This window comes from Artibeus jamaicensis, unplaced genomic scaffold, assembly GCF_021234435.1.
Source record: "Artibeus jamaicensis isolate MK-2021 breed Jamaican fruit bat unplaced genomic scaffold, CSHL_Jam_final scaffold_847, whole genome shotgun sequence".
Classification (NCBI taxonomy): Eukaryota; Metazoa; Chordata; class Mammalia; order Chiroptera; family Phyllostomidae; genus Artibeus; species Artibeus jamaicensis.
The window spans coordinates 5,931,096-5,955,633 of NW_026522057.1; the positions used below are offsets into that span (position 1 = coordinate 5,931,096).

A 24,538-nucleotide genomic window follows, 5' to 3' on the forward strand; every position below is an offset into this window, starting at 1 on the left:
GAACACTTTACCACTACATACCTACTAAAAGGACTAAAATTACAAAGATTAACAATATCAAGTCTTGCTGAGGTGTGAAGCGGCTAGAACTCGTACATTGCTGATTTGGGTGTAACTTGGCTCAACCACTCCAGTGTGACAGTTTCTCACAAAGTTAAGCGCTCACATACCAGAGGACCAAGCAGTATCACTCCTAGGTATTTACCACCCCTTCCCCAAATGAAAGCATGTGTCCACACAAAGACCTGTATGTGGATGTTTATAGCAGCTTTACTCAAAGTAACGAAAAACTGGAAACAATCCAAATGTCCAGTGAACTTATATAATTGTGGTGCATCCACACAATGGAATACAGCCCAGCAACAAAAAGGAACAAACTACTGACATATTCAAAAGCATGGATGAAATCTCAAAAGCATTATGTTACACAAAAGAAGCCAAACACAACAGGCTACACACTGTATGATTCCATTTATATGACATCCTAGAAAAGCAAAACTATAGGGGCAGAAACCAGATTAGTGGTTGTTATTACAATAATCCAAGTGAAAATCAGTGGCTGAGAAATAATGATAGTTGGGACCAAGGTATGGTGGTAGAGATGGCAAGATGTGGTCATAATCTGGAATAAAATAGAGTTATCAGTAGTTGCTGATAGACTGGATGAGGGGTAAAGAGGGAAAGGAGAGAATCAAGACAACTTCAAAGTTTTTGGTCTGAGAAATGAAAAGGACAGAACTGCTATTTCCTAAAATAGAAAAGACTACCAGAGAAGTAACGAGTGCGGGGTTCATAGTGTTTGTAGCTCTTTGTTTGTTTGGGGGATGGGGGTACGAATTCCCTTTTGTATGCATTAGGTTTGAAATGCCTAGTAGACATTCTAGGGAACTATAAATTGCAACTGAATATATGAATCTAGAGTTCAGGGAGAGACCCATGATGAACTTTTAAAGCCAGAAAACAGAGGGAGATCACTTAGGGAGTAAAGAGAGAGAAGAGATCAAGTTCAAGGACTAAATCCTAGAAACCCTCCAACATTATTAGATAGGAAAGAGGAAGAACCACCAAAAGGGAATAAAACAAAGAAGCCAATGGATTAGAAGAACCAAAAGAACATGCTGCATCAGAAGCCAGGTGAAGGCAGTGTTTTAAAAAGTAGTAATTAACCATGTCAAAGCTGTTAATGTGTCATGATGAGATTGAGAACTGACCCCTGAATTTAGCAATGTGGAGGTCAACAATGAATTTAAGAAGGGCAGTTTTGATGGCATGGCAGAGAAATTCAAGAGATTTTGAATTTTTGTACTGATTCAAGAGCGAATGGGATTTGTGGGGTTGTAAAGTACAGCCTGGTCCTGGCTGGTATAGCTCAGTTGGTTGGAACACTAGCCTGTACAACGAAGGGTCGCAGGTTTGATCCCTGGTGCACACAGGAGGCAACCAACTGATGTTTCTCACTCTCTCACCCTTCCAATTACTCTTTTAAAAGAAAGGCCAAAAAAAGAAAAAAGAAAGAAAGGAAGTCCTCAGTTAGAGATAAAATTTTTTTTTAATAAAAATAAAAAATAAAGTACAGTTTGGTGACTGTAGTTAATGCTGAATTGCATGTATGAAAGTTGCTAAGAGAGTATATCTTAAAAGTACTTATCACAAAAAAATTCAGGGTAATTATGTAAAGTGACAGATGTTAACTAGACTTACTGGGGTGATCATGTTGCAATGTATATAATATCGAATTATTGCCCTGGATGGTGTTGCTCAGTGGTTTTAGTGCTGGCCTGGGAACAGAAAGGTCATTGGTTTGATACGTGGTTGGGGCACATGCCTGGGTTTTGGGCCAGGTCCCCCAGTTGGAGGCATGCAAGGGCAACTGATCAATGTTTTACATACTGGTGTTTTCCTCCCTCTCTTTCTCCTTCCCTTCCCCTCTCTCTAAAAAAAAATGAATAAAATCTTTAAATATCGAATCATTATGTTACATACCTAAAACTAATATAATGTTATATATCAACCATACTGCAATTACAAATAATTTTTTAAAGATTTTATTCATTTATCTTTAAAGGGGAAGGGAAGGAGAGAGGGAGAGAAATATCAGAGTATGGTTGCCTCTCATGTGTCCCCTGCTGGGAACTGGCCTGCAACCCAGGCATGTGCCCTGACTGGGAATCAAACCACAATCCCTTAGTTCACAGGCCCACGCTCAATCCACTGAGCTACACCAATTACAAATAATTTAAAAAATTAAATGTAAAACAGAGAATAGGAGGAGAGGAATTCAGACAACAAATTGAAAGCAACTTTTTCAAGAAATTTTGCTGTAACAGGGAGCAGAGAGAAGGATGTAGGGTCAAAAGAGGATTTTTCTTGATGTGTGAAAAATAACACAGTGTTTGCTGAAGGAAATGGGCACTACAGAGGGAAAACTGATGGTGCATCCAGTGGATACTGAACTGGAGCTCCCTCTGGAGCAGGCTGTCCTGTGAAACAGAACATTTCATTCATTCATTCAGTTTCAAAACATGGAGCGTTACTGTAGACACAGTGGACACACCAAGACGATAATGCAAAGCCTTTTCTGTGGAGAAGCTCTGGAGCTGTGATGCTCAAAGAAGATGGACATGCTTGGAAGGACAATGTGATACACCATGCTAGTACTATAATACACTAACATTTATTGAGCACCTCCTAGAAAGCACTTTCACATTTATTACTTCATTTAATCCTGGTAATATACCCTTTTTAAAATATCCTCATTTTATGGGCAGAGGATTTGAACAGACACTTCTCCAAGGAGGACATACAAAGGATCCAGAGACACAGGAAAAGATGCTCAGTATTGCCAGCTATCAAAGAGATGCAAATAAAAACAACAATGAGATACCACTTCACACGGGTCAGAATGGCCATCATAAACAAAGCAACAAACAAGTGTTGGCAAAGTTGTGGAGAAAAGAGAACCCTAGTGCACTGTTGGTGGGAATGCAGACTGGTACAGGCACTGTGGAAAACAGTATGGAATTTCCTCAAAAAACTAAAAATGGAACTGCTTTTTTGACCCAGCAATTCCACTGCTAGGTGGAATTATCCTATCTTATATCCTAAGAACCCTGAAACACCAATCCAAAAAAACCTATGCACCCCCATGTTCATAGCAGCACAGTTTACAACAGCCAAGCATTGGAAGCAACCTAGGTGCCCATCAGTAAATGAATGGATAAAAAAACTGTGGTACATTTACACAATGGAATTCTATGCAGCAGAAAGAAAGAAGGAGCTCCTACCCTTTGCGACAGCATGGATGGAACTGGAAAGCATTATGCTAAGCAAAATAAGCCAGCCAGTGCCCTGGCTGGTGTAGCTCAGTTGATTGAGCACGGGCCTGAAAACCAGATGATCGCGGTTCAATTCCCAGTCAGGGCACATGCCTGGGTTGCAGGCCAGTTCCCAGCAGGGGACACATGAGAGGCAACCATACTTTGATATTTCTCTCCCTCTCCCTTCCCCTCTAAAGAAAATAAAATCTTTGGGGGCTTTGGGGGGAAAAAAGGCAGTGAAAGACAAATACCATATGATCTCACCTTTAACAGGAACCTAAACAAGAAAACAAACAAGCAAGCAAAATATAACCAAAGACACAAAACTGACAGTTCTGTGAGAACAGGACTGACAGTGACAGAGGCTGACAATTCTGTGAGAACAGGACTGACAGTGACAGAGGGGAGGGAATTTCAGGGGAAAAGGGGAAGGTTTTACAGAACAAGTATAAAGGACACATGGACGCGGGGGGTGGGGGGGTGGGGAGGTGGGTGTGGACACAGGAGAGAGGTGGGGAGCACTTGGGGGGTGGGCTGGGGTGGGAGTAAACAGCAGAAAACTGTACTTGAACAATTAAAATATAAAATCAAAAAATTAAATTAAATATCCCCATTTTAGAAATCAAGAACTTGAAGCTCAGAAAATTCAGGCTTTGGGCCACAAAGTAAGTACAATGAATAGATATCTGAAACTTTACCTGTCGTATTTCAAGTCAATCAGTTAATTTTACTACACTGCCTCTCTTTGCTACAATGTTCTGGCAAAATAGGTACACTAACTTGAAATTAAACAATTTTAGGTATTTATGTTTGGAAAACTTTATGTTTGCAAGACTTAGTCTGTACACAGACCTAAGTTCTAAGAAAAGAACTTAGACACAGTTCTAAGAAAAGAATCTCGAGGTTGACATGAAACAATATGGTGCTAGTACTGTCCTTATCACCATTGTGTAACTGTCTCTTGCAATCTTATAAACATCTACACAATATTCTCATTTCCCAAAATGAAAGTCATTTCTCTGCTTTGTTCTGCTATTAGAAGCCACTGCAAAACTGTCTTAATTAGAAAATCATTTAGCATGCTTCTGTCATTCAAAATACCTATGAAATTTTAAAAAGAAAGTCAAAGCACTCAAATATCAAAATACATTCCGAACCTGTTGTTATTACACAATAACCGATTCAGAATGTATTTTGGTAACCAAACTAATTTACTCTTCATAAGATCTTCATAAGATGGCATTTTATACCTTCAATATACCATTTTTCTACATATGACAAGTAAAATGTTTGTTTCCAGCCTTTGTATATATGTATGCGTGTTTGTTTGAAGGAAGAAAGGAAAGGAGGGGAATTGCTTTTATGAAAATAATTTATTCACTTAGCAAAACTAAGATGGATCTGCGTGCTGTCATTTACAGGAAGTGGTTAGAGGCTGGCAGAAGGGAGTGACTAGTTTCTTTTCAGAGATCATTTATTATACAAAGAATGGGCCATTTAAAGACATATTAGCAGCCCCCAGGATATGGCTCCTTGACAGCCCAAATGGGCAGGGCCCCAAACCATCAAAGAAACTTTGTAGAAGCAATACTCTGAACTTTGATAAGATTTCAGACTGGCCTCTCACCTGCCTCTCTTTAAGATTACTTCACTCACAAAAATTTAGGACAGTCACCCACAACCATTACCCACAAGAAATCTCAAAAGAAAGCAATACCCCAGAATCATTTTATTGTCTGCAACCAAAATGACAGCAAGCCTGTGAAAGGGAGGCTGTATGTTTTATTCAAACTGCCATGGAGTTACACTTGGTCTCAAAATAGCACATCCAGAAGCATAACTTTGGCAGATAAAGACTAAAAATTTAAGAACCATCACAATTAAAGTTTCTGAAGTCTAGAAAAAAATGTTTATAAAGGGAGAACTTCTTTTAAGAATTATATATGTATATAATTTTAGCATAAATATATCTTGTATGTGTGTATGTGTATACCTCTCTGAGATTAAAACTTTGGTAGAGAGACTAGTATATGTAGTATACTACGGACAGGATGGGAAACCTTAGGCTTCTGAGAAAGGCAGGACCCAGGCATCGAAGCCTGGACCTGAGCTCCTGTGATGTGTCTCCTCCAGTAAGCATATAACTACAGACAGGCAGAGGATGTGGACTTCACAGAAGCTTATTAGGAGATATTATGACTCCTGTCTCTAATGTGGAATTGAGACAATAATAAACATACAAGGACCTAGAATGCCATTAAAGAATTTTCTACATACCTAAGTGTTACTGAATAAAGTTAGAAAAAGCTCCCAAATTTCTTGATCAGCAACCTAGATGCCATGAGCATTATAAAAGTATAGTAATTACAAGATCAACCTGAAGCCAGACCACCTGGATTCAAACCCAGACCCTATAATTTATGTCACATTAGCAACTTTTAGCAAATTACTTAACTTCACAGAACCTCAATTTCCTCATCTGCAAAATGATAATAATAATAGTGCCTGTCTTGTGTAGTTGTAGTGAGACTTAAATGAGTTGATGCATTTGTGGTGCTTAGATGACACCTGGCACACAATATATGCTTAATAACTATTGGCTACTATTATTATTTGGAGGAGCAGCAAACCACATCTGACCACAAAGACCTCTGAATACTGCTCAGACTATACAAAACCTTAGCAAACTGACAATTTACCTAATCTAAATTGACCAATCCCAGTCTCCCACCTGCCAACCCTGTCCTCATTCACTATAAGATTAATCCCCTAAAGCATGCATGATAACTGGTATATATTAAATGCTCAATAAGTGTTCATCTGTAATTTCATTCTAAAACTTTTAATTACCCACTGCCAGCAAATTAAGCTCAAAACTCTCTGGCTTTACAATATATTCCTCATTTACCCTGGAATGTATTTTCTTCCCATCTCCATATCAAAATCCCATTCCCATGACTAGCTGAAAGTCAATACTTCCACAGATTTTTCCCTGGGACAGACTCCCTCTATCCCAGTTAGAAGTAAACCTCTCTTTCTCAACCTTACTTATACTTTATAAGTTCCCCTCTCATGACATTTAGTCTTTTCTACTTTATAATGTAGTTGTGTGCTTATTTATACCCTCTCACTAAAGTTTTTGAAGCTAGATGAATTCTGCTCTCCTATATAAAATCTAGTCACTAAATAACTATGGAATGAGTGAATAGATAGATAGATAAATAAATTAATGACTTAGTGAATGAACAAGAGGGTCTAAAGAGCACTGGTAGAACCAGGTGGGACTAAAAGAGCACAATGGGGTCAATAAACCATTTAGATTCCCAAAATATAAGCTGTTCTTGGGAATGTATATATTTTGACCACAGAAACATATACCAGAGAGCAAGTGTCTGTAAAACTATTATCTTATGGCAGGAATAACTCAATATGCTCCTCCAGATAGGCCCAACAAATAACATATACTAACGAAGGAGCCAAGCAAGCCACTTTTAACACTGAACTTCCAAACCTACCTGGGAGTGTAAGAGAAAAAGTCACTCCAAGAACACAAGTATACATTTTACTTTTCCTTGGAGCTGGGGAAAAAATCAATTTATTGAACAGAAATTCCACTTCTAGAAATCTCTCCAAATACAGAATCTGCCCAGTATCTAAACTCTGAGCCTTTTTGTCTAGCTCAGCAACTGAGGTTCTTACCCTGGAAAAAGAGAAAGAAATGGTAAGGAGCAACCTGGCTGGTGTAGCTCAGTGGATTGAGCCTGGGCCTGAGAACCAAAGCGTTGATTCCCAGTCAGGATAAATGCCTGGGTTGTGGGCCAGGTCCCCAGTAGGGGGCGCACGAGAGGCAACCACACAGTGATGTTTCTCTCCCTCTCTCCTTCCATTCCTCTTTCTCAAAATAAATAAAATAGTTTTTTAAAGGTAAGGAAAAGAGTAAAGGTAGAAAGTAAAGTGGGAAAAGCTCTGGTTTAGTACTTAAAAAACTGACTCTTAAAGCCCTAGTGCCTCTCTCTTTGCCTAGGACTCTAAATTTAACATAATCTCTTAGTCAAACCTAGATTCAAATTCTGACTTCACAATTTCTATCTGTGTGTCTTTGAACCATTTAATCTCTTTAATCCTCAGTCCCTCATCTGTAAAAGGGGTACAATAAAATTACCACTTCATATCACAATGAGGATTAAGTGAGAAAATGCATGGACTATTTGGCACAGAGTTAACTCATTAACTATTGTTTTTATTGTTACTATACTACAGCATTTATGCCCTAGCAGAATATCAAGTCCTAAACCCTGGCTGGTGTAGCTCAGTGGATTGAGCGTGGGCCTGCAAACCATACGATCACAGTTCGATTCTCAGTCAGGGCACATGCCTGGGTTGCAGGCCGGTTCCCTTCAGGCCAGTTCCCAGCAGGGGATGCACAAAGGGAACCATACATTGATATTTCTCTCCCTCTCTCCTTCCCTTCCCCTCTAAAGATAAATAAATAAAATCTTAAAAAAAAAAAAAGAATATCAAGTCCTCTTCAGTGGCCAGTGTAAGGAGGTAAGTCAACACAAAGTGTGTGTTATTTAACAGCTCTAAGTCACCAACTCAATGAATAAATCAAATTAGACTTCGATGGCATTGCTTCAAAAAGAAAAAGGACGGGAATATTTAGCTAGCCTTAATATCCATAGTGCTATTTAAAATAATCCTTCTCTTTGGTATTCTGACCATTTCCTCATAACAAAATAGTAAGATCTAACTATTAAACTTTTTCCAGGAAAGTTTAGTAGTCAGTTATTTGAAATAAATGGAGAAGAATCAAGGAAAAGAAGCTCTGTCTATGGAGAATGCTTCTAAATTCTGCCAAAACTATTATTTTTGTCCAGAAATATCTCTCATTCTAAGTGAATGCACAATGAAAGTAAGTTAGCATCTTACTCCTATCCAGCCTACATGCATTTTCAAATGCTTTTCCAAGTAAAAAATGGTCTCAATGAGAACACATCTTTTAATGTGGTCTGACTAAAAAACACATGATCAACTTTAGCTTTCCTGAGTCCCTTCATACAACAGGGCAGAAGTGGGCATGCCACTCACAAAGGGATCAGGAGCTCAGCAGTGAGGTAACCTGGCAGGCTTGTGAATACCAATGGGTAGCTACATTTGAGGCTCAGAGAAGAGTCCAGGTCAAGAAGAGGTAGATAAATCAACTTGAACTATTTAGCCATGGAAACCAAGCTTCACTCACAAAGACCTAATTTTAGATCTCTGTGAGATAGTTGTCCAGATCCTGGCAGTAGCTGTTAAATTAAGAGAAAAAGAATTTACCATCTGAAGACAGACAGACTGGTCAGTTCTTAATACAAGTTCACATCTTTTGTTTCTGAGCTATTATTTAAAAAATGTACAAGGACAGACAAATATGCCACAACAAAGACAAGGAATCTGATCGGTCTACCACAAGATTAGTGAGTTTCTCTCTTTTAGAACTTAAGCCCCAGTGACCCCTACTGGACAAAGATAGATACAGAAGACTCAGCTTTATAATCAAGACAGAGATTCTGTGGTTTCTTTTACTGGAGTGAAACTCTTACACATAGAACACTCATTATACAAGCTCAAGCTTGCCTCAAAATCCATATACACCCATAACATACAAGGCAACAGTGCCAAGTCCAATCAGTTCATTCCTTTCACAGGAAACATCACCACAAAGTTGGTTGGCTTATGGAACCCCAGTATTCCCAGCTTTGGGAAAAGTCCTTATAGAGAAAAGAGCAGTCACAGAAGAAGCAGTCACTGGCACACAACTCCTACCCCCCACTACCCCGCAATCTTTCCATTCTCGGACCTGACTCATTTTCAGCTCGGCCCAGACTCCAGGCCAGCAGTCAGAACCACTACGTATGCCTGGTGAGTAATGCTTCCCTCATGCATCCTACCAGCTGCCTCTGACTTAACAAGTCATAAAAGGAAACCTGGGTAACAGTTTTAAGGGAAGAGAACACACATACCACCCTGGTAACAGGGATGATTCCTCTCAGCCCCCTACAGGAACTCAGAGCTATGTAGTGAATTCCCTCTAATGGCAGCCAGGTGGCAATGCAAAAACAGGCAAAGGCAGAATGAGTACAATAAACCCTGACTCTAAAATCTGGGGACAACAATTTCGGCTTTGGATAAAACCAAAAGTGATGGCCATGAGGCAGAGCCCAACCCAGCACACAGGCTGGTTATGGTTCATTCCACTGTAGACTGCTTGTCCAGCAACAGCACTGCCCAGTGGAGGGAGACTGCAAGCCAACCCCAGTATCAGACCATCTGCCATCACTCAGCCTCATATTGTGAGGCAAAACCCTAATGACGATCAAATCTCAGAGGAAAGGGACAGCCCCTTAAATACCTGCAGATCTATCCTCAAGTGCCCCAAGTAGGGGATGAGGAAAGGAATGGCATCTTGCTTTTTAAAAGTGTCTGGCATGCTTCATGTCCAACAAATCCTAAGCAGACAACAGACGTCATTCAACTTTCTCCTGATAACCACCCATTCCTGGGGCATCTAACCCTTCAGACATGAATATTTGGAGCTCTCTCAAACATTCTGGAAATGACTGCCAAGAGCCAGATAACCTAGAGAAATAGTTAAGAATCTTTGACACAGATAACTAACTTTAAAGGTACTTTCGGAAATAATCTTTGATGAATTATCAATAGCAAAACTTTAACTTGGACCCAATTAAATTGGGTCTGTACCCCAAAACAAAACATCACTAATTTTTTGTATTATTATTATTATTTAAATATTTTATTTATTTATTTTTAGAGACAGGGGAAGGGAAGAAGAGTGGGAGACAAACATCAATGTGTGGTTGCCTCTCACGGGTCCCCTACTGGGGACCGGGCCTGCAACCCAGGCATGTGCCCTGACTGGGAATCGAACCGGTGACCCTTTTGCTTCACAGGCCCGTGTTCAATCAACTGAGCTACAGCAGCCAGGGCACAAAATATCACTAATTTTAAAATATATTCTCAAAATCAGGGCACATTCAGTAGTTGCCTACACTTTTTTTTTTCTCATCCATGGGTACCTGATTCCTTGAAAGGAAAGTATTATCCAGCTCACTTTGGACAAATCCCAGAATAATCAAGATCCCAGGAAGAGAGGTAGGGAAAAAGGGAGGGAGGGAGGGAGGGAGGAAGTTAGTTAGTTAGTTAGTTAGTTAGTTAGTTAGTTATGATTATTACCTATGTTCAAATTACCTAATTACTAAGACCAAGAAAATGCATACAAAAATTTTCAAAAAATTTAAAAAATCAAAATTTAAACATAACATGCCTTTCAGCTAACCCTGGATTAACCAGAATATCTAATTAAGCATTTGTCAGATTTTATCACTACATTTAGCAGTGTGAGAACTTGAGAAGGAGGTTACAGTTCCCGCACTGCCCCTAGCTTATGACTGCGAGATCATTTTAGTCACAGTGGATCTGTACATTCATTCATAAAGTGAGTTGACATTCTAGACCTCTAAATTCTTTACCAGCTCTAAAACTCTGTGGTTCTGTGAAAAGTTCAGTTGCCTGGGTTTTGTGTTAATTGTTAACAAAAAAAACTGCAAAGCTAGTCTTATAATGAACTATCCTTTAAAGCTTAAAATCTAACTAGGGAAGTAGTATATATACAAACAATTATAGTATAAGGCAAAAAATATATATGTTGTGTCATGAGGGTGGCAAGACCACAAGAATTCAGTGTATGACAATTTAAAAAACTCAGTCAATGGAATGGTCTGTTCCAGCTAGACAAATTCAAAAATTAAAAAAAAAAAAGGCTTCCATGAATGATGCATATAAGCTGGATCTGGAAGCATGTGTAAGATGTCAGTAGTCTGAAATGACAGTCCAGAAAGAAAGATGGCATGATCAAGAAAATGGAAAAAAAAAAGAAAGGTACAACTGAAACTAGAGTACAGGGTCTGTGTATTTACGAGAGAGAGAAATTGAGAAGATTCACTTCTGCTAGCTCTAGGTTACATGTGGCAGACTTAACATGCACGTTTACCTCCATTCCTTTCTGAAATCTTTGGTAAATGACAGTACAGGAATAAGAATGGCACAGAAAAGAAGAATTAAAAATATCCACAAAAGTTTGATAAATTGGGGAGTGACAGGTAAGTGGTTACTAATTTAAACTTCAGCTTTCTCCTTCTGCTAAGTGCTGGTGGGGAATGGGGGAACAAGAAACAAGGCACACCGTGCTGCAGGACTCCAGGAAGGCTCGGAACTGGAAGCACCAGGAACCTCTGAAGGCTTGCAGGGAGCGGAAGGAAAGCTACCGGGTGAGACTGAAAGCAAGACTAGTCAGTTGAAAGTCTTCAGGCCCTCCTCATAAGGGTAGAAGGAGGTGCCTTTCTGAAAACAGGGGTATTAACTGAAATTTCACATAATGAACAAGCCCCTCCCCTCCTGCCCCACTGCTCTGCTTGGCAACCCCAGGGCTCTGGCCGACAGACAGCCTTAAGAGGCCCCGGACAGAAGAATGGCCATTTCCTCTCTGTGGAAATGGACCTCCCTACCTACTCATTCATCAGAATGTAACAGTCAATGAGTCCCACCAATAAGCTTTTTAGGGGCTAACTCTTAAACATGAAGACCACAGAAACATCAGACATTTTAAGAGAGTCTCTAACATGAAGACAGAGACTAAAATGAAGGAACAGAAGAAGCTTGAAACAAGCAGAGACAATACTATCAACAGATGCAGAGGAAATCACAGAAGGGACTGTAATTAATGTCTTCAGAGTCCTAAACAAGCAATATTGCCACAAAACAAAACAAGCAGCATAAAAAAAGGGATATTCAGAGAATAAGAAAACATTGTTTAGAAATTGAAAATAGGATAGCAAAAATAAATAATTCTCGAGAAGAGTTGGAAGACAGGGCTGAGGATTTTTACCATAAATTAGAACAAAAAGAAAGAAAATGTAGAGGGAGAGAAAACCCAGAGGATCAATCAAAGAAATCCAATATCCAACTAATAAAGATATAGAAAGAGAAAGTGAAGAAACTGGAAGAGAAAAAAAATTGTATCAAAGACTAATAAATGGCCCTGGCTGGTGTAGCTCAGTGGATTGAGTGCAGGCCTGCGAACCAAAGGATTGTGGTTTGATTCCCAGTCAGGGCACATGCCTGGGTTGCAGGCCAGTTCCCAGCAGGGGATGCACAAGAGGCAACCATACATTGATATTTCTCTCCTTCCCTTCTCCTCTAAAGATAAATAAATAAAATCTTTTTTTAAAAAAAAGACTAATAAACGAAAGGTGTGTTTTCAAATAAAAAAAGACCCACGGAAATGTCAACTCAGCAAAATTTAAAAATACAGTGCACATCATCATAATATTTCAGAATATTGGGGATAAAAATAAAATCCTAAAACCTAACCCCCCAAAACCAGGTCACAAACTAAAGTCAGGCATCCAAATGGCATTGGACTTCTCTCTCAACAGTAACACTGAAAGCCACATGCCTTCAAAGTTCTGATAGAAAGTCATTTACAACCTAGAAGTCTACACTCAAACTCTTTAATGAAATGAAAAGTATAATAAAGACATTTTTAGATAAGCAAAGCCTCAAAAATAATGATCACTCATGTATCTTTTCTCAGGAAGCTACTCTAAAATATAGTCCAGCCCTGGCCTGGCAGCTCACTTGGTTCGAGCATCGTCCCATACACCAATACTGTGGGTTCGATGCCTGGTCAGGGTACATACCTAGGTTGCAGGTCCAATCCCAGGTCAACGTGAATACATAAGGCAACCAATCTATGTTTCTCTCATCCCTGTTCTCTCTCTCTTCCTGCCCTCCCAAGATCAATAATCATATCGTCCTCTAGTTAAATGTTTAGAGGACTAAACATTTTTAAAAAATATATTCCAAAGAAGAGATGGAGTAAACCAAGAAAAATTAACAGCATGAGATCCAAGAAACATGGGATTCGACACAGAAGAGAGTTGAAGGAATTTCCCAGTATTATGGTAACAGGAAGCCCCAAAATGAGACTTACTAATAAAGGCTACAGCTGGGGAACAGAAATCTCCTGGGGGACATCTCCAAAGAAAAAACTGAACCAAAAGATTATTTGATATACTGCAACATACTTAGAATTATCTGAGAGTCCCAGGGGACTCTCAGGTACATAGAACAGTAAACAAAGGGGCAATTATTAATTCCAAAAAAAATTAAAAGTTGGTCAAGAAAGAAAATGTAATTATAGACTCATATATGGCTCGGGTTTAAGCAATATCATGTAATCATAATAATCTATAAACACTGAATTCCATACAGTGGTAATAATACATGAAGATGGAAAGGGTGGGGGAGGGTGCCTGTTAAGGGAGCAGGGATGAAAGAACTAAATGTTAAACTTCTATGGTAAAATGTCAACAGATAATGTCTAAAATTGAAAAATCAATAATTACTAAGGGTATATTTAAGAAATGTAGTAGAAAACGCTAAAAGAATCAGTTAAATGACTTAGAAGCAGTTCTCAGAGGTGGGAGGATATAGGACAGAAGATTATTTTTGTTACAAACCTCACAGTGATATTTGACCTTTAAAAATAAGAATAAACATAATTTTGATAAAAATAATTTTACAGAAAGTTGGACTGGATTATAAAAGTTCTTAAATGACAAGATGAGTTTGGATCTTCTATAGGTGACAACGGGCCCCTAACAAGTTCTTTTCCTCCCCCCACCAAAAAAAATCAAAGTTATTTGTAATCCCAGCCTCCCCATGCATTTCCTTAACATTCTGATTGATTGACGTGTTGGAATGTTTCTCCCTTACCACTGCTTGACCTCCTGATTAAAGGCTTTTAGTTCATACCCAAAGGGAGAAAGGACCTGCATATATTATGGGGCAGGTACAATACAGAGAGTACGTTCAGGCTCAGACTCATTAACTCAGTGAATCAGGTGGTGACTTCTGAAACTCATCATCACAGACTACCCTCATGGGGCTCCCAAATCAAACCCACCCTAGGGAACATTTTCCACTGGGTGCTTTAGCGCTTAAGGTTAAATCTCTCTTGTAGTGATTTATTATTTCATGGAGACGGACGTACAAACAGAAGCACGACTAGCACAGAGGAGGTATATTGCTAATTAAGGCCCAGGGAAGTCCAGCACCATTCTCTAAGAAACAGATTTATTTGATCAGTGCCTCCAGGTTCATGTCATTCTTATCCTACTTCCAAAGACCAGTTTTAGTCCCACAGTGTACCTAGTAGTATTGTCCAAAAAAGAACTTATGATCAGCCAGAATGACACAACAATTAAAGACAGTGCTAAGTAATAGTAATAAGTAAAGTTCCTCCCCTTCCATACCAATTTCAGGGTTTTTGTTTATTTTTCCCTTTTTCTTCTTGCTTATGATATATCTTAAATAGAGGTAGTATGTTCTGCTTCTTGGTGATGTTCGATGTTACCTCTCTCCCTGACACTTTAAGATGAACAATTCATAAAGCACAAATGTAACAACTGATCATGCTATGCTCTCTTCCCAAATGAGATGACCTGAATCCTGAGGCAGAGTGATAGCAAAAAATATCCAATCTTCTACCTTTTTGTAAACTGCTGATTTTACCCTCACAACCACACAGACTCTGGTACTGCTAAGGCACAGTGGTGACCAGGAGCACTCTCTTAATATAAATGGGAGCCTGTAAATCAAATCAACTTTAGTGCTCTGCAATATGCAAAGATACCAACACTTAACTGTCCTTCCTCCTGACCATAAATTTCCCTCACTTATCAGCTTCATCCATATACACGATAGAGGGAGAGAGGGAGGGAAGGAAGGAAGGAAGGAAAGCAAGCAAGCAAAAGAAACTTAATTGAGGTTAAAGCAAAGATCCAGCTTCTATTAAACACCAGAGGGAACCAGAGTACTTGGGCAATAAAGTACTTGTACCTGAGATTTGACCTGATATCTAGGCAAGTTCCATATCTTAATAAATCAGGGGACACGCCACACCTCAAGCCACTGTGACACAAACCTCAGTTCCAAGACACAGACACTGCTAGCCATGGAGGGGATGCACAGAGTGCAGGAACCAGTACACACCACACTGTGTACGAAAGAAGTCCATGACTGGCACAGGCTGTCTCACCCAGATACAAACACAGTACACTCGGGACAGGCACAGACTTGACCACATGCTCGGAAGGCGCAAGAACAGCACTGCCTACACCAGGGCTTCTGAGAAAGGAACTAAAAAACAGGTGACGTTTCTCGTGATCTATGCCAGTCAATCATCCCGACTGCCCAGGCAACCATACCATTCAACACCTCCCTCTAGTGCCTCAATCAAGGTTCCTGTCTCCACCTGCTCCTCTGACATCATCCTGTCATTATTTTTTCTTTGAAATTCCTTTGATGAAAAATGAGTCATCTCATCCTGCCAACACAGGCCGAAGGCCCTTCCTGGCAATTCGCTCTTTTAGTGCGGCAATTTTCAACTGGTGTGCCACAATAATTTTTAAAACATGTGATACATGACTAGTCAGGGACACTGACCTCTTTTCCCTTAGAGTTTCATATAAAAAAAATGACAAGAGCCAACACAACAACAGCCATCTGGTGTAAATGAATCAAAACTACACCTTTTTTTGTGTCACATCAGCAGAAAATGTATTTTTTGGTATACCACAGAATTTTAGTAATTGGTTTAGTGTGCCATGAGATGAAAAACATTGAAAATCACTATTTTAGTTAATCATCTGGAGGCAGGGCTACTCCAGCTATTATCTCCACATCTCCCAGGAAAGAATGCTTCAGAGCAAGATCAACAGCCTGGAGGAAAAATGTAAGAAATGGAAGATGTGAGGTTCTTGGCAGAGCTGAGAATGAGGCCTGGAACCCAATACATAAATTATCTATTCCAGTGAGATACAGTTAAGAAGACAAATAAGGATAGGACACCGAGGGTCACACATAAAACCTGGAAACACTTCAGCCTCAAAGCATTTACCTTAAAAGATGTGGTTCTTGACAAAAAGTACCATCAATTATTCTGCAAGAACTGACTGCAAATCTAAATTTCTCACCTTAAGTCTTTGAGGCAATAGTAACCTTCCCGGGCTCAAGGTGGTGGTGCTCTGACTTCAACATTCATAGTGGCAGGGATAAAGGGCCAAGTGCAAACTGACAAAATGCAATTCATATGTACGAATCACCCTAAATTTTTTATAACAGCTTTACTGAATTTAATTCACATACCACACAACTAATTCATCCTTTTAAAGTATACAATTCCATAGACCTTCATATCACAGAGTTGTGCAACCATCACCACTATGTAATTTGAGAATACACAATACCATTATCCCCAAAAGAAATCCTGTATCACTTACACTTCCCTGCTCCCTTTTGCCCCTGGCAACCATGTCTACTTATTGTCTCAATGGATTTGTCTATTCTTCACAATGAAATTATACAATATGTGGTGTTTTGTGTCTGGCTTCTTTCACTTAAAATGATAGTTTCAGGTTTGATCCATGTTAGCATCAATTACATTCCTTTTTATTACGGAAAAATGTTCCATTGTATGGATATGCCACACTTTGTTTATCCATCCATTCATCGGTTGATGGATATTAGGGTTATTTCCACTTCTGAGCTATTAGGAATAATGCTGCTATGAGCATTTGTGTACAAGTTTTGTACAGATACACATTTTCATTTCTATTGCATACACACTTAGTGGAATTGCTGGGTCATGTGGCAACTCTACCTTTAACTTTTTGAGGAACCATAAAATTGTTTTCCAAAGCAGCTGCACTAGTTTATACTCCCACCAGCAGTATATGAGTATTCCAATTTCTCCACATCCCTCATGTGTCTTTTTTATTATATTAGCCATTCTATTGGGTATGAAGTGGTATCTCATTGTGCTTTTGATTCCCATTTTCCTAATGACTAATGATGTTGAGCATTTTTTCATTGGCTTATTTATTGGTTATTTATATATCTTCTTTGGAGAAGTGTCTATTCAAATTTTTTGTCTTTCTCCCATTCTGTGGGGTGTCTTTTCACTTTTTTAATAGTGACCTTTGAAACACAACAGTTTTTAATTCTGATCAAGTCCACATTATCTATTGTCTTTCTTTTCTTTTGTCATTTGTACTTTCAGTGTCATAGCCAAGAAACCACTGGTTAATCCAAGGTCACCAGGATTTACTCCTAAATTTTATTCCAATAGTTTAATAGTTTTAGCTCTCACACATAGGTCTATAAGCCATTTTGAATTCACTTTTTCCCCAGTTTGTTTGTCTGTTTGTTTATTTAATTGTTGTTCAAGTATAGTTGGCTCTGCTCCACCCCCTCGCCACCAGTCCCTCCCACACCAGCCATCCCCACCTCCCACCCTCGATCCTACCCACCTTTGGCTTTGTCCATGTATCCTTTACACATGTTCCTGACATCCTTCTCTCCTTTCCCCCCATTATCCCCTCCCACATCCCCTCTGGCTACTGTCAGCTTGTTCTTGCTTTCAAGAGTTCACTTTTATACGTGGTATGTGGTAAGGGCCCAGCTTCATTCTTTCATATATGGATATCCATTGTCCCAGTATACCTTATTGAAAAGACAATTCTTTCCACATGGAATTGTCTCGACACCTTAATAAAAAATGAATTGACTGTATATGTAGGGAGTTATTTTTGGACTCTCAATCTATTGCATTTATCTGTATTTTTATTCTTATGCTATTACCACACTCTCTTGATTACTACAGCTTTGTGGTAAGTTTTCAATTTGGAAAATGTGAGTCCTCCAATTTTGTTCTTCTTTTTCAAGATTTTGCAATAATCCTGAAAAAGGCTATTAATGGGTCCCTTGTATTTCCATATGAATTTTAGGATCAGCTTATCAATTTCTAGCCCCCCCCCCCAAAAAAAGCCGGCAGGGATTTGATAGGGATGGCACTGAATCTGTAGATCAGTTTGGGGAGTACTGTCATCTTAACAATAAGTCTTGCAGTTCATGAACATATAAAATACAAAGATGTAGCACACTGGAAACACTAGATTTTTGAAGGCCCCCCCCCAAAAGAATGTGCTAAAAGATACTGATTATAAAACCACAAAGTGTCTCTCATATTGCAAAGCAACACATTATGCTTTTTAACAAATTTCCAAAACAACTGAGCTGAGCACTCTAAGACCTAAGACCTAAATAAAGACTCAGGCATACCTAGAGCTGAAGGAAACAGCCAGGCCCCACTGGCCTTGGCTTATTCCACTTTAGTAAAGGAAAAAGGAGTGAATGACCATGAACCATTGCTCTACCACAAGTGCCTCAAACACAGCAAAATTAAAAGTGGTCAGAAATTATCCTCCATCTTCCTTTATATAAATTAGCCACAAATCATTCCTGAGATAGATAAATCTGTGCACCAGTGCCAGAGTAGGGAAGCAGAAATTTCCTATAAAATGGACTTATTTGTAACAATCTGGTTGGAAGAGGATAAAGAGTAACAGTAAGTTTTGATGCTGTATTTCTATAACGAACACTTCATTTAAATTTGTCTATCTAGAGTAGCTGGGAGTGGTTGTGGTGAAGGCCCTGGGGGTATTAAAGACCCTCCAGCTCTTCTTCAGGTTGCTGCTACCTTTACTAGATTAGAACAAAGGCAAAGAATAGGTTAACCTCATACTATAATGTATAAACTAAACAATTAGCATTATGTAAATAGGCAAAAAGCCAACCAAAGGCACTCTCTAAAGCCTACAATCAACTCTGACCTCTATCACACAGCAAAGGTCCCACTTTTGAACATAATTAAATGCTCACAGTGATCTTTACATACATAACTCTAATCATATCTAACTCCTACTCTTTCTGGTAAAAATTATCACCCGCAATTTACAGAAGAGGAAACTGAGATTTATAGAGCTTAAGTAACTTGCCCAAGAGCACACAGCTCACAAGTAGCAAAGCTGTGATTCAAATCCTCGCATCTTCAATTCCTCATCTGGTGCTTTTACTACTAGTCCAATGGCTTTTCAAATACCCCAGATCTCCTATCCACGCTCATACCAAGACCATCAAGGAACAAAACACACAGAAAGGCAGCCAAGTCCCATTCCAACTCTGTTCTGAGTGGAACTGGTTTTCCAGACCAATTAAAACAACATGAGGTGGGGAGGAAACAGGCGGAGGTGACAGAAGGGAGAGAGAAGGGAGTGGCAGGAGGGAGGGAGGGAAAAGAGAAGGGGGTAGAGGAAGAAAGGGAAAGAGCAAGAGAAATATGAGTAAAAACAAAGATGGACATCAGTAAAGAAGCATGTGAGGGAGTTCACCTTGCAGCTGAAAATGAACCGCAATAAAAGCAGTCAGCCTTGGCCAACTTTAAGATAAGATGACTTTGGTCAAAACTACAAACTTTTTTTCTTGATGATTTCCATTTCTCCCCTACAAACAGAAGTTAAAATATCACTTAATCACTGTTTAATCATTCTCCACAAGTTCACGGTGGTTTAACTCCTTATATCCAGACAGCCTCCTGCATGCTCCTAGAAAATCCTAGAAGGGAACTAAAGAGACCAGCAAGAGATGGCTAATGCTGGCAAGAAAGCAGAAGGAAACTTTCAATAAGCACATGACTCCAAAACCACTTATCAAACCGGAAGTTTTATATTAAGCTCACAGGCCACCTGCTCCCTCAGTTTCCCCATCTGACACCTAACTCATGCCATGGCCATGGCTCATGAAGGGATTTCGTGAGTGAGACGCCAGACCAGAAATTTCCCTCCTGAGGGTTGGGGCTTTCAGGCTTCTGGAATGTGCCTGGTAAAGCCGTGGGGGTGTCTGGGCAGCTGAAAGCCTCCACAGGGGAATTCTGTAAGGACAACTGCTTTCCCTCAACCCGAGGTTATGAATTTAAAAATAAATCTCAGTGACCCTCATGCCTTAGAAATCATTTGGGAAAGAATGTTATTGAATCCAGCAACTATTTGCCCCAGTGGAGTGAATCAGAAAGAGGGAAAAGAGAGAAATGTTCTTAACCACCCCTCTCAAGGAGTCTGATAGGATAAAAACATGAGGGAAATCCCAAGTCAGATTCCTTAAGCTCACAGGCTTATAAACTACTGTGTATTTGTATGTTACTTGTATTTTCAGATTTCAGGAAGGATGTTAACACATGTGCAGCTTCTGTGAAGTACTGAGATTATGCTCAGCACACAAAGTATTTTTAAAAGGGAACACTACAGTGCAACTGTACAGCAATAGCTGGCAAGGCCTCTGTGCATGCTTGTCTTACTGTGGACAAGGGCGCAACCATGAGGCCTCAGCTCCCCTCCTGGAATTTGTAAATGGAAGGCAGTGGGGAATAACAGCTTCCCCCGACAGCCAGGATACTGAGGAAATCCCCTTCTCAGTGATCCCATTTCTCAACTTGATTAAAATAACTACCACCCAGATTTTTGGAAAGTGTCATTTTCCTTATTCAATTGGGAGCTTTATCACCATGGCAGTGCAGCTTTTCTTTTGAACTAAATAGCTACAGGATTTCAGCATTCTTCTCACACAAATGATTCTTAAGACTTGAAGGTCACTGAGAACAGCCTAAGGGCACTTCAGAAGGCTGTGGCTCTCCCATTCACTACAGCGGCTGGCAGAAACAGCAAAGTAAACAGTGAGTAGAGCAGATCTGAGATGTTTTCACAGTCACCTCAGAGAGCTGGTTCTCTGAAAGGTTTTATTACCAATGCCAATTAGAAACTGGGCATAGTCTTCCTCTACCCACAAAAACACTTCTACCACTACCACTGCCTTTCTCCCCATTAGCAATAAAAATATATGAATGAGCCCTCGCTAGTGTGGCTCAGTGGATTGAGCGCGGGCCTGAGGACCAAAGGATCACGGTTTGATTCCCAGTCAGGGCACATGCCTGGGTTGCAGGCCAGTTCCCAGCAGGGGATGCATGAGAAGCAACCATACATTGATATTTCTCTCCCTCTCTCCTTCCCTTCCCCTCTGAAGATAAATAAATAAAATCTTTATATATATATATATATAAATGCTGCATGGAATGACTGACTCCTCAACCCCACCTCTGATGTTCCTTTCTTGTACAGCAAAATGATGGCAGCCAGAGCCTGATGTAGTTATCTGTACACCAGCCATCAATTTGGAAAATTCTTATTTATATAAGAAACTCTGGAAGTCCAACACCTGAGGCTCCACAAGGGAATCGTGGTGGTTACTGAAGTTTTTGTTTTATTGGAGGATTTCAGTTGTTCGTTTTTCTGGGTTTTGCTGTATGGTTTCTCTAGGGCAAAGAAGAAATATATACGGCTAAAAATAATCCATTTTTCTTCCTTAGGATTGAGAAAGCAAGGACTACAGCTTTGACCTTTGCTACAATGTGCTGTTTTAAACCAACAAAAGCTAAAAGAGACAGACAACACTTAAGGGACAGGCTGGGGGCAGGGTAGCTAGTCTCAGAACAACTGTATGCCCCTTCCAGCCAGAAGCTCCTACTGCCTCAATGCCTGAAAACACTGCATCAACTTCTCCCAGGTCTGATGAAGTGTAGAAATTAAATGCAGCAAGGGCTACTTTTGTGCAAATTATTTTTCTTATTAATTTTTTTTCTGATAGCCCCCACTGCTCAAAAGAAATAGTTAAGGAGAGAGAGACAGACAAAGAGAAGGAAAATACCTGGTTTAATGCTTACTAGTAGCTCCTAGAAGGAAGAACACTGGGAAGAAAAGAGAGGAAAGGGTATGAAGAACCTCATGTTGTTCCCAGCTGCCGTTTTCAGTGAGTCAGGAAAATGGAGCCTTTGAGATCCTGTAGAAAACCCCACCTTGCCCTATTTTATGACCAAACTATATTCAGTGCCTTGCATTTTGGAATTTTTCCAAGAATCCAATGAACAGCAACTCCATCTCCTCCAGATCTGTGACCAAATCAGGACAAGAAAAATTACAGCCTCACTGAACTAGTACCTCTCCAACTATACACACTACCTACTTTTCTCAAGTTAAACCAGGGGGGCTGTAAGGTCCTTGAAAACAGGAATCCAGGTTATACTCCCAACACCTAGACCTGTGCTTTGCAAAGGGAGGAACTGATCAAATGTTTGCTGACCTTAACTACCCTTCTGCGTTCCAGCTGATGACCTACACAAGCTATCACCTGTCCTAGAACTTTGGTCCACCCCATCTTCCTTGTCTGAAACCTCCAAGCCAGTGACAGTGAATCCCAGTCTGGCAAGTCATAACACAGCCCTAAGTTTCTAAACTACCCCAAGAGACGGCACATAATTCTTAAATACATCTCTGAAACAGGACTAATTTTAACCCTCTTAAAGTTCATACTGTCTAGCATTTTTGTTCAGGAAAGGAAGTGAAATCAAATTAAACAAAAGCAAACAAGTCACAATTCCTCCAAGGCAGGGTAGGGAGGTTGGTGGGTGACAGTTAAAAGGTCTTACAAAGGACTGTCCCTATTCAAGGCTTCAAAGGCAAGCAATGTGATTCAGAGCAAAGACATTCAACTTCCAAGTCAGGAACCTGGGTCATGGTTTCAGCTTGTCAATAACCAGCTGTGCGATTTGGGAAACTGTCTGCCCTTTGACCTCTCTGAATTGGCTGTTTCTCATCTATCTCTTTATGATACTATGAATTTGAGGTTTATCCAAGAACCAACTAAACATCTAGAGTTAAACCAGTGACGCTTAGTAGATACAACAAAAATTCATTTGTAAGTGCCCTAGCATAAGCAGAAATTTTCTACAGAAAAAATGGCCTAAAGGGGGAAAGACAACGAAAGAAAGGGCCTTCTATACAAGGGATAAGAATCAAAGGTCAGTAGAGGACCTGAGAGGAGGAAATGAAAGCTATTACTACTGCATTTAAATGAAAACTACTAAAGGTCTTCCCCTCCTACTCTCTCCCAACCACCCTTTCGAGAATCCTGGACACTGAAAATAATGAAGATATGCAACAGGCAAACACACAAATAAGCATTCTAGACAAGAGAAGAATTGCTTAGAGCTATAAAACAGGCTTAGAAGAAGAAAATGAGATTTACAAAATGGAAGAAGAAATAAGAAAAACAGAAACAAAAAAGAGGAATACAGGAAAATCTCGACAAAATTGAACTAAACTGTATAAACTTGACCAGAGAAAGAGAAATAATTTAAACATGGGGACAGGTTTACTCACAACTCACAGGGTGAAGTTTTACACCAAAGTAAGGTTATGTACCAGGATGAACATAAGATAAGAAGACTTGAATCTGAGATGTCAGCAAGTCTCAGTTCCCATGTGCCTCTCACACTGTGAGCACCATAAATTCTGAATATGAGTCTAGTGTTTGAGAATGTCCTCTAATTATAGGCCAACTATACACAAAACCATGTTTATATACCTTGATTGATGGGTTACTTAAAATTTCGTTTAAGGATAATTTTGATTATTTCGGATTTTCACCTTATGAACTGACTTAAGAATCTAACTTACTGCAAGAAGATGAGACTTCACCTTGCAGGGCAGGGCCGAGGGTGGTAGTTCAGACATTGAAATACTTCCTAAAAACTAAAGACAATATAGAAAAGCAAATTTCTGTGTCACTTCCTTAGCCACCCCCAGCAATTTGGGAAAGGAGGGGGCAGCTTATAAAAGTGCTCAAAGGCATGGGACAGGTCATTCAATAGGTCTCTTACTCATGCTCAGGGAAATGCAGTGGCCGGGCACTTGCTCAGAGCCTCCCAGACCTGGTACTGAAGTCATTAGGACCAGCTCAGCCCTTAAGGGTGCTTCCTTTCCCTACTCAGATGCCTCCTGTGTCTGTCTCACTACTGTAACTTAGGGACCCCTCCTCTATAGCTTGGTTCAGGCTCTCCTGAGGCCCAAGAAACCTCAATGTCCTCAGACAAAGTCAGAAAAAGTGGTTGACTTCCTGCAGTCATGACACACTCTCACCCCACAAATAGGAGCTGCTTTGTCAAAGAATAGTAAATTCTCCTAATGAAATACATTCCCTTAGTTGCTGACACTGAGGAGACACTGAGCCTCTAAGATGTGTCCACACAGTGAATAAACATGTCCCTTTGCTTCTGATAAACAGTCATGACTGACAGGACTGTTTGCCTCCTTTTTATCCTAAAAAGACAAAGGCCTGACTCTTTCAGCCCTAGAAAGCCACATTTTAAA

The 24,538-nt window shown here is 39.8% G+C and overlaps 1 protein-coding gene across 2 annotated transcripts in view; it reads right to left on the reverse strand.

The window, feature by feature from the left end:
* The window catches only part of MACF1 (microtubule actin crosslinking factor 1), a 326,604-nt gene that overhangs the window by 221,683 nt on the left and 80,383 nt on the right, over positions 1–24,538 (reverse strand). The window lies entirely within an intron of this gene.